This window comes from Netta rufina (genome assembly GCF_964035555.1).
Source record: "Netta rufina genome assembly, chromosome: 2".
Lineage (NCBI taxonomy): Eukaryota > Metazoa > Chordata > Aves > Anseriformes > Anatidae > Netta > Netta rufina.
The window spans coordinates 114,942,627-114,958,661 of record NC_140124.1 but is presented as its reverse complement, the minus strand read 5'-3'; positions in this window follow the sequence as shown (position 1 = coordinate 114,958,661).

Below are 16,035 nucleotides of genomic sequence, written 5' to 3'. Positions count from 1 at the left end.
AAATATTTGAAAATGACTGAATTTTATCATATAGATATTGTGTCTGATTTGGAACTCTTTTTTTAACCAACTAGTCAACTAGTTCTGACTTTTTTATTATTTTTTTTTTATTTTGAATCAAGTTGTGATATTGCAAAACTTCAGGAGAACACTTTGGAAAACTTTTACCTCTCAGGACTGAAAGCACTAGGTGACCCCAAGAACAAACATGAGATACTGCTGACTGTCTTCAGCAATAGTCAGTAGGGTTTCAGCCACAAAAGGCTCTACTGAATTTCCCTGCACCAGTGGACCTGGGCAAAGCTCTGGTGCTCCACACTGGTGGAGGGATTCTGAGAGCTGCTATGAAAGTAAAGAGCTCTCTTCCCCCACAGCTTCCACATGTTTCATACTATGTGTCTCTAAGCAGTAAAAGAGCTTCATGGATCCAGAGTGGCTGGGGGCTTCATGGATCCAAACCCACTGACATCAGGGAAGTAGGCTGTAGAGCTGAGATTTGGATCAGGGCTCAGCTGGGGAGTCCTGTTGCAAAACCTTAGGAAAAGGCTAAGCTTGGAAGCAGCCTATATCAGTACGTCACCTGGAACAGCCATCTTATTTGAAAGAAGGATCTTTCCAGATAGTGCACAAATCCTACTTGTTTCTCACCCATCTCCACAGAACAGAGTGACCCCTGCTGTGGGCACAACTCAGACTCCCCAGTTATCCAGACTGACAGGTAGAAATGTATTTCTGTCATGCTTCAGGGGAGCAGGTTTTCGGTTCCCATCGCATCCATGTGAGCAAAGGAAGTGAGGCGAGAGGAACATCTCACCCAGTCTGAAGAAGTAGCCCATTGTCAGTGAGAGCATTGGAAACTGTGGCTGCTGTGGTAGGTGTTATATGGTAAAACTGAGTACACAACAAGTAGTTTCAAGAAGCACATTAAAAAAAAAAAAAAAATTAACAATTAATTAAAAAAAAATAATTAATGCACTAATCACACTGGAGAGCAATAAAAACAGAAAGTTTGTGAGAGGGGCAATGCCTTTCTTCCAAGTTACGGTAACCAAACTAGAAAATTAGTCTCTTGAAATTCAAGAAACAAAACCAAGATTTATCTTGAAATGCAATACAGACACATGGATAACACAGAACTTTATAACAAACCTAAATCTCTGCATTGTATACACAGTTGGTGGAAATTAATAGACAAATCAGTATGTAAGGAGTATTTAAAAGGAGAAGCTTTAATAAATGCCAAAACTGCTGTTTGCTTGCATGGAATTTCAATTGCACCACGTAATGCTGGTAATTGTTTCCTTCTAATTAGACGTGTAATAGGTACCCAGCCCAGTCTAGCTGTTCTTCAGCAACTTGTCTGAGATGTCTGTGAGCCAGATTGCAACAGGAGCTGACACAGGAACGATGGAGCAACACATGCAGTAAGCCTATCCATAATTAAGTGACCACTGCAGTACCTGCCACATCTTCAGTTCCTGCACAGTTTGTAACTCAGGCCTGAATAAACCTCATCTGCCTGACTAAAAGTTCACCACATGAAAGCACCAGGGCAAAAAGCATAAGGTTAAAAGCACATTAAATTTGATGTCCTAAGTAACCAAAAAGAGCCATCTCTGGAGGCTCATTTTTGAATTACCTTGAGCACATGACACATTACTGGCTATGTATATATTTGTGCTGCTTAAGCTAGGCAGGTGATATGAATCTAGGCTTTGGATGAATATAAAGGAAAGCTGATCCAGAAAGCAGGCCTGGTAGGCTAAGGGAAATGGGCTGCATCAGTACCAATAGCAGCACAAGCCAAATTTACTAAATGCTATTTATTCACTGGTGATCCACTTCAGGCTCCATGGGGATTTATTTATTGCATTTTAAATGCATGTAGTCTCCACCATCTGTTATTCTGTGAAGCATTGGCAAGGCCTAGCTAGGGTGACTGTTCCAGGTCTGCTGGTACTGTGTTCAAATGTAACTGTGGCAGCTCAGAAGCTGCAACTGAAAGGATGATTCACATAACTTAGGATTCAGTCTTCATCGATCTGTATTCAGTCCTCTTGTAGAGAACCGTCTTGCTCTTCTTGATTACATGAATCTGGGATACCCACCTCACCTACAGAAGCAGATTTTCTCTCATGGGACCTGTTCCAAAGTTCAGCAAACTCAAAGAGATCCTGTAAATTCAATACTCTGGGTCGGTCATTTTGCAGATGAAAGATGGAATCCAGAATGACTGGGAAGATAAAACAAGCCAATCTTAATTTCCAGCAGCACACTATATTCATCCTTAATGGTGCATAATGGCTGTCATTTACAGGGAAGGTTGAATCTTGATTAAAAGAAAAGTTCAGCTGCCATTCTTAGAAGGTATGCATTTCATTTTGTTGTGTAAGTCCCCATTCAGTAGGATGCCAGTAAGTGACATGGAGAAGATGACTAATGAACGACTACTTGCTGCTTCTCATAACAGGGTACATTCAGTGAAATAATCAGTCCTCATGTTTAAAACAACAGAAGGAAGGACTTTTTCACATTGCACCTAACATTACATAAATCTATGGAACTCATTGCCAGAGGATGTTTTGGTGGCATAAAAGTGTTAAAACAAATTAATGGAAGAAAGGTGCATCAAATACAATTAGACATAGCCATATGGATGCAATTTCCAGCTCATGAAGTTCCTAACCACCAATGACCCTTTTCTGGGAGTTCCTTTCTGAGCTGGACTATTATACTAAGCAACTGCTGTTGGCCACTCTTGAAGACAAGCTGTTAGGCTAGAGGGAAACTTGTTCTGATTTCTACAGGTAGTGATGTGATGCATACTCATGTCATTATCTCTACTTAATACTTTTTATTCAGACATCTTACAAATTCAGCATAAAAGCACCAAAAATGCAAAGATCCCTGGCCAGATATAATACTTTATAGGCTTTGTTTGAGGCACAAGAAGAGTTTGGATGCTGGTGTTACTAGTGCTCATACAAAAACAGAAAATAGCAATGCTCTTGCACTAAAGAAGATGATGTGCAATATGTTATATAAATAAAATGTAAAATAGGTATTACATTGTAGAAAACACTAAAATATACATTGTCTTTTTCCCAATAAATTAAATAAAAAATTCTGACATCTTAAAATATTTTTGGTGGATGATGTAGAAATTTGTGATCATTTTACAAAAATTAGTTGCTAAAATTAACGGTACTTAGGAATTCAGTATTTTCCATTGGTCACAATATATTGAGATACCACCATTCTCCCTCTTCAGAGGTAAAAGAAAATAATCTTAATGTTACTCAGTCATTTCATGTCTAATGTCTAATTTTAAATAAACTACTGCATTAGATAAATATTTTTGCTTTGCTGTTGCCAATGGTGGTATTTTATTGATGTTTGCTGAGCCGTATGATTTCCACTTTTTCATTGCCTCAGCATTCAGATGCAAGCTATACCACAAAGATCTGCTCTTAATAAAAGACATAACTTTAACATTTTAAATTTAAAAATTTAGCATTTAACATCCATCTCCTCCAAAATAATTTGGAGGGGCAGGGCAGAACCTAAAGTTATTATCAACGCCATAATGACTAAGACAGCAAAACATCTAAGCAAACAGATACTTCTTGAGAGACCCGGTTCATACTTGAATGAAGATGGATTCAGAATGGCTTTTTGCTATTAGTCATGTGATCCACACAACAATCACTGCCTGAGCAGTCAGATTAGACAAGAAACTGCATGCTTTGCTCGTGGTTCACCTACCTGCTGTATACAATCAGTTGAAAAGAAGGGATCACACTCCCAATAGTGTCATGACAGCTGGTTAGTTAGTTTTATGGATAAGTAAATGCCTACTGAGCCTCAGCAAAGCAGTACATGAAGACTGCTGACCATGCCCTGCAGCACTGTGTACATATATCAGGTTATTTCTATCTGAAGCCTTTGTTGAGATTTCTGTAATCACTTGCAAGCATTACAGAAAGGTTTCCTTTCTCCCCTCCCTCTTCCTAGTAAGAAAGGGCAGTTAAGAGATTAGCTGTCCTCCCACCACATGTGAAGGCATTGCAAGGATCATCCACCCAATGAAAGTTCCTGCACCCTCTCTAGCTCCGTAGCAGTGTGATCAGGAGGAAGAGCATGCCTGTCTGTGTCTCACGCACACAGAGCTTGCAGGTGGAAACAGATGGCCAGAGCCGAATGTAGGCTTGGAGGAAGAGATATTATCAAATGGTGCTAGAAACAGAGGCAGGACGCGACACCATACCAGGTAGCCTGAGCAAGAATTTCATTGTTAATTAAAAACAGAAAAACAAGTGAGTATGTATGAAGTGATAAGTTTAAAAGCAACATGTTCTGAGATATGTCTGGTGCTAGCCAATGCAGATTAGGATGGGACAATTTTGTTAAAATGCTTTTTAAAACCTACAGGTAAAAATCCTGAAGATGTCTCCTCCAAGCTGCTGTCCAGAGCTAACACTCCTGTAAGAAGAAGCGTGCCATTGCCATTGAAGATGCCTGGCTTTAGTGCCACTCCTCACACAGCCCTCCTCACACCCATCATCTTTATCAGTTCCTGTCTTCAGCACCTTTTCATCTGCCCATTCTGCTCAGCAGCTTTCCTTTGATAAAAGTGGGGAAAAAAAAAAAAAAAAAGAATTTAAAAAAAAAAAAAATGGAAGCACTATGCTTCAGGGAGGTTGTTTGCCTTTTGGTATGTTAAACAGCAAAGCTGGATAAAAATAGAACATTGTTCAGTATTTTAGACACCATGGACATTTTAGTACAATATATTTAAATTAAGATGGAAAGTTTGCTTGTGTGAATTTAGAGATTCTTTCCTGGCTCATTTGGGGCTGATCGTGGGCTTAGAAAATATATATAAATAAATATATATGATTCATATTCCTGGGGTTGGAGTGTATATATATGTATATATTTATATATATAAAAAACACATGTTTTTTTAGAATATACATCTAAAAAGTCCAAAGTATCCTGACACTTTTTTTCAAATTTTCAAGCTTATAACAGATTTTATCCTTGGTGTGTAGTTCTCTGGTTCTTAAGTGACATGAGTCTTTGCATACGGTTCACTTTTGAAGACAGAACTTTATCAGGGTACGTGAGGTAACACTGCCATTCAGAAAGCAGCTTATTTTGAGGTAAAATGAGAATTTTTAGCTGCAGCTGATATCAAAAGGCTAAATGCACGTTCTTGGGGCTTCCTAGTGTCATCACTGTAGAAGTGTGAAATGTCAGCATAGATTTTTCTTTTTTATGTGAGAGAACAAACTGCAAAATTGAAGCAAATACCCCACATCTCAACACTGAAGTTCACTGAAATTATTCCAAAAGCCTAGAAAACAAACAAAAAAACAAAAACTCCTTACTATGTACAAAAGGTTAGCAAGTCAGCTGAGAGGCATGATGGCAGAGTGAGGAAGATAACTTTTTCCTTTATACTCAGGTATACTCTTGCTCTTCCACTCACCAACAGTCAAACGTGTTGAAAGTGATACCTAAATTTGCACCCTCTATAGAAGATTCACCTTCAAATCATATAAGTACAGAGGTTCATACTTTAGATTGCCAAGCCAATATTTTCTTTATTCTTTCTAGTGGCTGATGAAGTTAGATGCTTAAAATCATCTTATTTCTTTTGAAGTGATTCAGTGATGTTGTTACCCAGTATGGTTTTTTAATTAGCAAGTCTGATCTTTTTTAGCAGCATTACTCTGGTGATGCTTGGCACATTTGATAGACATGACACTTACATGTAGATGTTTGAATGTGATTTTACAAGCCTGTTACCTGGCAAGAGCTTTTGGAAATTTTGATTGAATCTGAGCCTTGATTTGACACAGAATCAGTTCTGGGTAGGTCTAGATTGCTCCCATAGCTTCTGGAGCTTCTTTCTTTTCTTGCTTCTTTGGCTTTTTTCTCCATCAAATCAAGGGTCATAGCCATTCTTTGTTCCAGCATGGAGGCTCTCTGCTTTATCTGTATACAGGATAGCTCATGAGATTTCTAATGGAATTTCAGTTAAACAAAATACACAATAAGAGCATGTTTTCTAATGAATATTGGTGTTTCACTCTTCATCCACTGAAAGGCCTAATCGAAACAATAAAATATAGAACACATTTCTTTAGAACAGACTCTTACATATCCATGTTTGTTTAGCCAGCCCAGCCCTACTATACCCAAATCCTAGTTTTAATTTCCCTTGCCCACACATACGTCCTGATTTGGCGTCTGTGTATATAATATAAACCTTTGACATTATTTAAATTCCAGAAATGGAATCAGATACCACTAATTATCTTTCATGTGATTCTGATGTTTCAGAAAACTGAAATAAATAATTGAATAGATAGGAATGATAAAACTGTTATAATTTAATATAAATAGTAAGCTTTTTTGTTTAATGAGTTATAATGGCTGCAAGATGTCTGGAACCAAATGTGTATGTATATTATATTTTAAAGATAAGTCAAAAGCCTTTGGAAAGTACTACATCCTCTCTGAGGGAAGCAAAGGGGCAATGCTTCTGAGACACATTTCCTGCTCTGCTCTGCTTCTTTGTACATACCATGTGCATAACCATGTATATATATGGAATCATAGAATCATTAAGGTAGGAAAAGACCTTCAAGATCACCTGGTCCAACCATCACCCTACTACCAATGTCACCTACTAAACCATGTCTCTAAGCACCAAGTCCAACCTTTCCCTAAACACCCTCAGGGACGGTGATTCCACCACCTCCCTGGGCAACCTGTCCCAATGCCTGACTGCTCTTTCTGAGAAGAAACGTCTCCTCATTTCCAACTTGACCCTCCCCTAGCACAACTTGAGGCCATTCCCTCTAGTCTTATCACTAGTTGCCTGTGAGAAGAGGCTAACCTTTCCTTGCAGGTAGCTGTAGAGAGCAATAAGGTCTCCCCTGAGCCTCCTCTTCTCCAGACTAAACAACCCCAGTTCCCTCAGCTGCTCCTCATAGAACTTGTGTTCCAGGCCATTCAACAGATTCTCTGGACATGTTGGATATGGATACATGGGTGTCGTGGTTCCGCTCGAGTGGGCAGCCGAGCTCCACCACAGCCGCTCTCTCACTCCCCCTCCTCAAAGAGGAATGGGGAGAAAATATGTGAAAAGGGCTCAAGGATTGAGATAAGGACGAGAGAATCACGCAATAATTATTGTAACGGGCAAAACAGACTCGGCATAAGGAGATAGTAAGATTTATTGCCTACAACTAACAAGCGAGAGAAGTGAGAAAACAAAGAAAAAAAACAAAAGCACCTTCCCCCCCCATCCACCCTCTTCCACCTCCTCCCCCCGAGCGGCGCAGGGGAACGGGGAATGGGGGTTATGGTCAGTCTACAGCACTTCTTCTCTGCCGCTCCTTCTCGGTCACTCTCGTCCCCTGTGCTGTGGGGTCCCACCCACGGGATGCAGTCCTTGATGAACTGATCCGGCGTGGGCTTCCCACAGGCAGCAGCTCTTCCAGAACTGCCCCAGATATGGGTCCGTACCACGGGGTCCATCCCTCAGGAGAAAACTGCTCCAACCTGGCTCCCCTACGGGCAGCAGCTCCTGCCGGGTCACCTGCTCCTGCGTGGGCTCCTCTCCACGGGCTACAGGTCCGGCCCGGAATCTGCTCCGGCAGGGGTCTTCCACAGGCGGCAGCCTCCGTCGGTGCAGGGCCACCTGCTCCACCGTGGTCTCCTCCACGGGCTGCAGCGTGGAACCCTGCTCCACCGTGGTACTCCATGGGCTGCAGGGGGACATCCTGCTTCACCATGGTCCTCACCACAGGCCGCAGGGGACTTCTGCTCCGGCGCCTGGAGCACCTCTCCCCCTCCTTCTACACTGACCTTGGTGCAAGGCTGTTCTCTCGCTCCACTGACTCTCCCGGCTGCTGTGTGGCGCAGCGTTTTTTCCCTGTCTTAAATATGCTCTCACAGAGGCGCAAAACAACATCGCTTATTGGCTCGGATCTGGAAAACAATGGGGCCCTTCCCAAACATGGGGCAGCTTCTAGATCTTTCTCACAGAAACCACCCCTATGGCTCCCTGCTACCAAAACCTTGCCACGTAAACCCACTACAATGGGACATAATATGACCTGAAAAACCTTTACATCATTCATATGGTTGAATACATAATTTCTTCAGAAATTGTGGTATTATACTGAGCTATATAATTTGATGTGGAGAAGAAAGGGAAGCAGGATTAGAAGTGCAAGAGTGGATTTTAACTGCTTTCAAACATTGACTTGGGGTTGTAAAGTCCTTTCTAAACTTGTGAATTCTTTTTCTGTACTGTGAGCTCCTAGGAATAGAGATGCTATTAATATGACTTTTTTTAGCAATGAACACAATGGAGCCTGATGCCAAGAGCAGCCTGTGGGCAGTCTCCGTGTGCTGCTACAACACACAGATTCAATTATGCATGTTATAGCAGAGTGATTTCACTTTGGTTTGGATGCTTAGTGTAATGACAAATAGAGTACTGACCTTTAACAAAAGGCACACCTAGTGGCTTCTGGTGGACATTTCAACTAACGTTAGTCTCTTCAATTCTGGTAATCCTTCATTATTTATGTAGCTGTCTACACTTATGTTGCAGGTAATGCAGAGACAAACTTCCCAATAGCTTTTAATAAAGTAAGATGTTTTGTAAGATAATTCCAGAATCATAATGTTTTTCCTTCACATTTTTTCTACAAATCTGTGTTTTATTTTTCATGCATTTTAAGAGGGGAGACTTATTGCTCTCCAGTATTTCTGAAGTCAAACATATCAATATCACCTTTACTCCTGAATCTCTGCATCTGCAGCGCAAGTTTGGTTCTTTGTCTCCAATTCTACATCAAAATAGAAATTTCTGGTGAATTATGTCCAGAAGCTTCAAACTGCTGAGGAGACATTGGCACAGCAGAGGAAGGTTCATCAAATTCACCCATGAACAAAGAAAATACACTTGAACAAGAAGGAAGTGAATTATACATTACAAACAATGCTTAACCATTGTGAATATTAAAAAAAAAAAAAAAAAAAAAACTGTAATATAAACCATCTATTTTGCACTCACATAACCTCTACCTGCTGTCTTAATTGTACAGGTTTACTTTCTCCTGTTTTATCAGAACATCTGAGTGTTACATACGTAATGGGGCTACACATACTCAAATGGGACTACTTCAGAGACCCAGGTTGCTGCAAGGCCAAACGGCCTTATATCTCGCTGAAGAGAGTGGGAGGCTCTGTGTCTGGGGCATATATATATATATATAAATATATATATATATAAAAAGACATCAATTAGCAGAAAAACCCAGAGAAATAAATTAAGGTGGCCGTAGCCCCTATCTTTAAAGGGATAACTTGAGAGTCCACCGCATATTAACCTTGCCACCTGAGAAAAGATCTTTGATCTTTACGGCCTCTGGCTTGCTGTTGGTTTCTAGAGCCTCTTTGATATCTGTTATTCTCCTCTTCAGTTCTCTCTTTCTAGACAATGAAGATAATCTAAGTAAACTCACTGAGAGAAAAAAAAAAATCTGTTTATCCTCCTTTCCTCTAAGTACAGTGGATGGTTCAGTAGTAGAATCCAGACACAAATGCTATGTGAATATGCTAGATATTCACAGCTTTTCCACCCATACCCTTCTATAACCAAACATTTTCTCTTAAGGCTCTGAGGGAAAGATTAATTCTGCCTCCCTTCTGAATTACTTCTTTCTCAGGAGATAATAAGGGATAACAGGGGATAACTTTAGGATTAGAGACAGATAAAGAGGGCCCCTAAGATTTTCTTGACCTTCCATAGAGCATTCAGTGGTGGCATTCATCATTCAGAAGGATTCATGGCGATAACTCATGCAGGCAACACTTTACTGCAGCTAAGCCTAGACACTACTGCAAATCCTGGAATCATTCAATTTGGCTTCACCAGAAGACAAAATTCACTAGTAATATAAATAGACTAATAAAATAATATAAATAAATATAAAAATAAAATTTAAGCTAGTATATAAATAAAAGGAAAATTTTATTCCAGACTGGGAGAAGAAGAATAAGAAGACCCCCAGGACATGATAACTGCTTGAAAAAGTAGCAGGCCACTGTTTCCCAGGTCACCTTAAACATTTTTCCATTTCTGTTCACTCTAAAGGTTTGGTAGAGAAGATAGACGTCATCTCAGAGTGAGGTTTCATGACAGTATTGCTCTAACCAGTCTAATTTCCACATACTTCTTTTTTCTTCCTCACCTTGGATCACGTTTAATTTTTCTGCTTTTGTTGTAAAGTGACAGTGTTATCACCATGATTACTGTGATAACAGTTATGAACATCGGCAGTAAGATGAAGTGACTAGGCTGCAAAAACCATCTATTCTGAGGAAGTCAAAAAAATGCCTCTTACACAATCCTGTCTAATTAAATTTTAACATCCAATTTCATATCCACACGGAAGGACTGATAATATAATGCAAGATGTTGTTAATCAGGCTGATAACAAGAGATATTTACCCATTCTAGCAACTATTTTTGTCAGAGAGAATTTCTTTTGGACTGAAAGGGATACTTAGCAGTTGTAAGTAATCTTAACATAAGTCCATACTCCAAAAACAAATTTATCACCAACAAAAGTGATCCTGATGATATTCAAATCAGATTCCCAAATCACATCATAATATAAAGTATATAACACAATATAGCCCCGTATATGATAAGGATTACAGAGTCTGTCTGTGTCTTATATTCCAAGCAATTCCCAAAATCTCCAGCTCCATAAATTTAACATAAGGAATATCAGAAGTAAGTAAACTGCCATATGCCACTTGTCATATATCCTAAAATGCAACAAGTGAGACAGACTTCTGTACCTGTTTTGTTGAGTTTCAGACAAGTCACTTCATCTTTCTGTTCCTCGGGTTCCTCATATTAAAATAAAGCTAATAGAGCTGTCTTCTTCATACACTGCTTTGATGGAGCTAATGATATTTCTCATTTGCCTTCTCTTGGGCATACATATTCTATTACAGAAACTCTCTTCTTTGACCTTCCATGTAGATCTGAATATGCCATTGATAAAATAATTTAAATCTATGTTCTTGCTTGCTTCCCAGAAAAGTCCTAGGCTGGCTTGCTTTTTCTGAATGGAGGTCTGTATTGACTTAGAAATGACAGATCCTCTAGGTAACTGCTGGAGAAACACACGTCCTTTAATCATGAAGGTAAAACTGTAGCAGAAAAGTTTAATTTTTTTTTTATTCTTCCCACACAGGAGTCTTTCACTCAAGGCTATGTCTGAGAACTGTTTCAAACTTCAATTTTAGGGTGTGTTTTTGTGTTTATCTCAAGTAGATCCAAGCTCTTTCTACAGCCCAAAGGGGCTGGCCTACCCATTCTCTGCCCCTGGTTTGTCACCATTAACCCTTCCTCCTTACCATTATCTGCTTTGTAGGCGTAGTATCACTAGAAAGTGCAGGCTTTAAGCCATGTAGGAAATCTGAAAATAGTACACATCCTCTCAAACAAGCAGAGTATACACGTTCTTTACAGATGTGGGTAATGTAAAATTGTATAAATACATACGCTTAGTTCAGACAGAAAAATTGTAAAAACATTTAAGTGAAAACATTGTTTTAACATAGACTTCTAGAACAAAACAACAACAAAAAAAAACTTTTCATGTATTTTCTCTTTATAGTAGGACTCTTCAACTAAGATTGTGAGCTTGAGCCTAAAAACACAGAAACATTAACATCAGGCACGTGCAAAAACACCTACAACATAGGCTGAGACTCACAAGTGTCTGCTGGCCTTATCAGGTGATGAACAGAAGGAAGTATTTTGTGCTCCAGAGGAAAAGTGCTATTGTCCTGGAGCTGTTGTTTGCCTTACTTAAATGCTGCATGAAAAGAAAATATAGGAAGATCACTAGCTGCCACCCCATTTTTCTGCATCCACTAACACTCCCAACATGTAACCACATCACTTGGCCTGAAGGTAAGGAGTTGTTGAGCAGCTCTCCTTGAGAAAGGCTTTTTGCCAGCCTCCACACTGAAGCAAGTGCTGTCAATGGATTTACGCCAGCAGGAATTTCTTATCTGCAATTCAGTTATCTCTTCATCATCAGTGACTCCCTCCTCCTTCATCTGTGACACAAACAAGCAAAAAAAGATTTATATAGCCTTTTCTTTTGTAGTTGTATCACACTGTAGGATAATACTGATTCTTCAACACAACTAGAGGAAGAACAGGCTCATGGATAACTTCAGATCGTATTAATTTGATTTTCACACATTTTGCAAATGACAGGTTATGTTGATCAACCTTTTTTCAGTTGAGAGCACTAACATAGAGATGCAGTTAGCAATCACAGAGTATTGTCAGAAATTTTGTCAAGTGAAAACATTTATCCTGTTTTGCCGTCCAGATGAGACACAAACTGTTGTACTTTTAACCATCAAAAATTTCTGTTGAAATGCACTGGTGCAGAGCAAAATAGCATTACCGTTGTTTCTACATTTATATATATCTTACAACACTAACTTACAACTTGCAATTTTTTTTGAGCATCTCCCTCTCAGTGGACATCTTACAGATTCTGAGAAAAAAAATCTGCCTTTTTTTAATGAGATCTGGCCATTTTACAGGAAAGCTACCCCACCACATTAAATTGTTATCAAATATCCAAGGTTCAAAAATACCATTTTATCAGAATAAGAGAATATCTCTATGTTTCTTGACAAAGGTATTTCTTATTACTTCATCATCTAACTTTTGTTATTTCATGTTCTTTTTTTTTTTTTTTTTTTTTTTTAACTGGAGTGATTTTTTTGCTCTTGTACCTTGGAAAATGTTTAAAAAAATGGTTATCCAATGTCTTTGGGTATGAAAATAAATTCTATTTCTGGGCAGAAGGTAGAGAAGTCTTTCTGACCATGGAGAAAGGTGCAGAGTGGGGGACTAGGTCTGAAGCAAGAACTTCCAGAGCCACAGCAGAAGAACATGCATAAATTATATTGAAGAGTGTGCCAGGAGGTGTTCAGGAACAAACTTTTTTCCTGTGAGATAATCAGAAAGTCAGTTCCAATGTATGTATACACCTGTATGTGATAGAAGGCTGTATCAAATATAGATGAGCCAAGTTTAAAATTGGCTGTAGGCTTGGGCTGATGATGTAGACTTCATGTATAAGAGCTTACACCTTATTTTCAAAAGTGTCTCAAGAACAGTCTTAAAAGTAATGAGGCCATCACAGTAGGAAAAGGATGCTTTCTAAAGCACTTGAACTAGCTACCCTATGCAAATAGAGGTCAGTAGAAACTGGACCCCTTTGCATTATCAACTGGCTGAGTTTTTAGACACCAAAACATGTCTTAAAATCTTTCTGTGAAAAGTGAAATTTTAACTTAGTGCATTATATGCCGGTTGTATTTTGAATTATGCAGTTCAGATTACACATTGATCCAAGGTCCTTCCTTCTGCTGTTCTGTAAGGTGCTAAGAGGTGTGAGAGGAAGAAAATAAAAAATCTTCAGATAAAATATAATAGAGAGAAAGACTCTCAGAGCATAAAATGTCTGTTAGGTGAATGTCACCAGTTCTGTCATATCAACCCTCGTGTTCCCAAAGGATAATGATCAGTGGTTTAGGAGTTCTTCTTCAAGCTAGATCAAATCATTATACTTTCTTTTGTCATTATGCTTAGACTAAACTATTATTAGTAATTGTTAATATGCAAATAATATTTTGCCAATTTTGACCTTTTTTTTTGAAGCCACATTTGAAATTTCATGCAACAAGTTTTCACACAGAACAATTGTTCCTATTTATCCTCTCTGATAAGTCCACATACAGTGTACTTCATAACACGATATGTCACAGAGAGATACAGTGTAATAGCTGGGGAGGGGGGATGGGAAGGGGATTGTTTTCACTGTTGCTGGGACTATTACTATTGTTTGAGGAATTTTATCATCTTTCATATATCATGTTAACTTTTCTTGTAATAAAAATATTGACACAACAAACATGAGATGCTTTTGTCTGTAAAAGAATATGTATATTTTATATTTGCAAGAAATAACTTTTATTCAGTGGTCAAAATGAAAATACAGAAATAGCAATAGCATTTTTGAGTAATACTTTCAGCCTTTCTTGTTTTCTGAATTGTTCCTACCATGTCTCCTATATAGTTTTCACATGCTGTGATATATTGATAATCTAAAATATAACATATTTTTTATCTAACTTCTTTAAAGGATACTCAAAAAATAATCTACTGACTCTTCTCTCCGATGATCTGTAGAGAAGTTTGAGAAGAGTACTCATTTTGAAACTGTGTTTGCCCTTCTTTAATATATTTCCCCTATATAGAAAGTATAGACCTAACTCTGAACTGCCAAAACATTGGCTCACTTCACCTACTACTGAGATAGTAACACAAATATTTTTCATGTTATTGCACTAATGATGATATCATTGGGGTATGAAATATTCAAAAACTTACAGAAAACAATGTTAATAATTCTGCTAAATGAAATAAAACTCTGAACCAAACAGGTGAAAAACCCAGAAAGGAAAATGTTTCAAAACTGACATATTTTGGAATATGTAACTCAGCAAAAGTTCTGAAATAAGCTATTTTGGTCCATAAGGAGTATGCACATTCTACACGTGCAACAAATAACTTTTCATTTTGTCTTTATCCAAAAGAATTTCCCAGAAAATAGAGAACTCAAGGTGGGATCTGTTTAACATTTCCTGTCCTGGTTTCCTCACTAACTCACTGCCAGGCACGTTGCGCTCAGTGGCAAAGGCTGAGTGACAGCAGGGAGATGTGTGATAGGCTTCGGCAGCCTAAGCGAGCTGCAAGGCTGAAAGGCACTTGTGCAAAGAGGCATGTAGGTAGGCATGTCATACTCCCAGCAAGAGCATGGGGTTTCATCCCGGTAGCAGCTGCATAGCCCCAGAAGTGCTGAGACCTCTTTTCCCAGCTTGAAGTTAGTCCTGGGACATGCCGAGCACCTTGGTGGGTTCAAGGAGCAAGAGCATGCCAGTTGTATTGCACTTTCAGGGGACAGAGCTTGTACCCTCCTCACAGGTCCACCAGCAGAGCAGATGCCCACCTTTCCCATCATGGGACAATTTAGTTGTCCAAAATATGCAAGGAAGCACTTACAAAGCCTCCAGTGCAGAGCAAAGGGGTACACTGACGAGCAGAGATTTATCCATCCCACACATATTTGTTCTCATTTGTGCAGCACACAGAAGAGGACCCTTAAAAGGGGAGGACCCTTTGCACTCCACTGCCTGTCAGTTTGAGCAGCTCTCCAGTTTCTCTGGAGGCATGTGTACATCTCCATGCTGGCTATGTCAGCAAGAGCACAACCCATAGGAAGGGAGAGGTATGGCATGAGGAGACTTCGCAGGTAGTGAAAGCAGAAAGTCTCCTTTCTCTGCTTCTGAATACTCTTGTGGGCCAAAGAAGAAAACACTCTTTTTTATTATTATTTCTTTTCTTTTCCTCAAATGAGTAAGTTACTTTTTTTAATGGCAACCTGTTCTGCTCTGAGTACTACACTTCCATTGGCAATGTGACTAGAACTAACTTCTCACCTGACAGTAAAAAAAATGGACGTGCATTTTCTCAGACTAATCATTTCTTCAAGTCCGTGTTCTTCACACCAATATTCATGTAGTTCCTCTATTATACTTGGTGTAAGGAGAAAACTGGCAACTGTATTCAAAGCAATGATAAGTTACCATTTTAATGATTCCTTATGTTGTGAGTAATTTATAAATCACTCAGTATCTTCCGAGCAAAGCTTGCCTTCTGTTTTTAAAACGTACCCTTTTGTATCCAACAAAGGGTTTCAGTGCAATAAGCATTAAGGTGTGTCTCCTAGCTTTTACCTGCAAGCAATAATGATGTTGTCAAGCGTTTCAGGTGAGACCAGCCCAGGATTTTGGGGTGGGGAAACACACTGTGTTATACAGCATCTTCAGTTC